Source organism: Phascolarctos cinereus, unplaced genomic scaffold, assembly GCF_003287225.1.
Source record: "Phascolarctos cinereus isolate Bilbo 61053 unplaced genomic scaffold, phaCin_HiC Scaffold_8;HRSCAF=390, whole genome shotgun sequence".
Classification (NCBI taxonomy): Eukaryota; Metazoa; Chordata; class Mammalia; order Diprotodontia; family Phascolarctidae; genus Phascolarctos; species Phascolarctos cinereus.
In genome coordinates this window covers 4,329,906-4,332,141 of record NW_027556291.1, presented here as the reverse complement: position 1 = coordinate 4,332,141, position 2,236 = coordinate 4,329,906, and the positions used below count along the sequence as shown (strand labels likewise).

Here is a 2,236-nt window from a genome sequence, read left to right as displayed (position 1 = left end):
CTTTGTCTCTTTCCCACTGTCTCTTTCTCTGTCTCTGTATGTCTCTCTCCTTCTCTCTCTGTCTCTGTCTGTCTCTCACCCTTTGCTCTTGCTCTCCCTCTCTGTCCCTCTTTGTCTCTGTCTCTGTGTCTCTATCTCTGTCTCTCTGTCTCTCTGTCTCTCTCTCTCTCCCTCGGTGTGGGCTTCACTGAGCAGAAGCATGGCTCAGGTGGTGGGCAGGGGGGTCCTCCAGGTCAGTGCCATCAGGAGAGCTCAGACATCATGCGCGCATGCTGCTGGCAGGCTAAGGGTGCCCTGATAGATGCCAGTGCAGGGAGCTCAAGCTTTGCTTTCCAGGGCTCTTACCCAGCACTTTGCCTGTAAAAAACTCTGGATAAAATATTTATTGAACAAATGAACACAGCTCATTTGCTTCTCTGGGCATGGCTTCTGTTCCCCCTCCATTCTTTATGTAAACAGTGCCAGGGAGCTTCAGAAGGGAGGCAGAGGCAGAGACCGAGAAATCAGGAACAGAGCCCCAGGCTGATGGCAGAGCCGAGCCAGTGAGACAGGAAGTGCTACTTTAACAGAGCAGTGATGAGGCACCTTCTAAGCAACTTCCCATATGGTCTAGCGGTTAGGATTCCTGGTTTTCACCCAGGCGGCCCGGGTTCGACTCCCGGTATGGGAAAGCTGTTGTTTTTCTTTTTCTTCCTGACAGACATAATTAGTTACCTTTTAAAAAATAGCTTCCGTATCATTGGACTAAAATCGGCCAGTTCCCTTTGTGCAGGCCAGTGCCTGTAGCCTGAGTGGGCCTCTAGATGGCAATGTGGGCAGGCCCAGGCTGAGAATGCCCAACTCCCCCCAGTTGGAGCCCAGGGAAAAACTGACTAGTCTGGGGAGAGTTTTCTCTCTTCACTGGGCAGTTCTCTAAGGGGCTACGGGCCAGACTTCCTTTGTACGGCAGACAGACGGTCTCCCATCTCTGCCCCCAGCTGCCAAAGTGATATTCCTAAAACACAGATCTGACAATGGCAACCCACCCCACCTCAAAAAAAAATCTTCAGTGGCTCTTTATTGCCCCTTGGAGGAGAAAACCCAGAGCGCTCCTCGTGGTCTTTGGGCCCTGCCCAGTCGGGCTCCTGTCTACCTTTCCAGGGTCACCTCTTATTTTTTGTCTCTCTCTCCCTGATGTGCCAGCCATTCACTGCCCATGTTGCATCCGGGCCTGGGAAGAAGCAGTCCCCACATCTGGAACACATGCTGCTGGGAAGCCCAAGCTTCCTTCAGAGCCTACCTCCAGATGCCCTGGAGTCGGCAGGCCACGGCCTCAATGTTCCACAGGAATGCCCTATCTCCCCCTTGCAATCCTTTCCTATCATTTCGGAGATGCTTGCCTGTGTGTACCCTCCCCAGCCGCTCTTCCCAACCTTCTCATCCTTCCTCAAACCTGCCATGGCTCCCTCTCCCCCTTTCTCTCAGCTCAGAATCTTGCCTCCTCCTTTACAGAAAAAATGGAGGCCATTCACGGTGAGCTGCCTCTCCTCCCCTCTTCCCCATCTCCTATCTCTCAGGCGCTTTCCCCCACTGTCTCCTCCTTCGCCCTGTCTCACACGAAGAGGTGGCCTTACTCCTAACCAAGGCCAGCCCCTCCTCCTGCACAAGGGATCCCCTTCCAGCCCGGCTCCTCCAGCAGATCACCCCCTTGGCCCACCCCCTCTCCCTCACTTATCTTCACCCTCTCCCTAGCCCCTGGCTCCTTCCCTCCTGCCTGCAAACAGGCCTGTGTCTCCCCATCCTGAAACCCCCTCACCTGACCCTTCCACCCCTGCTAACTGTCATCCCATACAGTATGTCTTCTGTCCTTGGCGGCTAAACTCCTTGGAAAGACGCCTGTCCTGTGTGGCTCCACTCTCTTTCTTCTCACTCTCTTAACCCCTTGCAATCCAGCTTCTAACCTTACCACTCCACCCAGACCCCTCTCTCCAAAGTTACCAGTGGTCTCTTAGTTGCCAAATCCAGTGGCCTTTTCTCAGTCCTCGTTCTCCTTGACCTCTCTGCGGCATCTGACACTGTGGGTCTCCCTCTCTTCCTTGGTCCTCTCTTTTCTCGAGGTTTCTGGGATACCCCATTCCCTCCTGGTTCTCCTTCTCCCTCTCTGACCGCTCCTTCTCAGTCTTCTCTATAACACCTCACCTGGGGAACTCACCAACTCCCACGGATTTAATGACCTTCTCTACTCTGAGGATTCTCA

The 2,236-nt window shown here is 53.8% G+C and overlaps 1 non-coding gene across 1 annotated transcript; it reads left to right on the top strand.

Moving 5' to 3' along the window:
* Positions 1 to 598: 598 nt before the first annotated feature.
* Positions 599 to 670, top strand: TRNAE-UUC (transfer RNA glutamic acid (anticodon UUC)). Its single transcript has one exon. It is a non-coding gene; the product is annotated as a tRNA-Glu (tRNA).
* Positions 671 to 2,236: the final 1,566 nt, after the last annotated feature.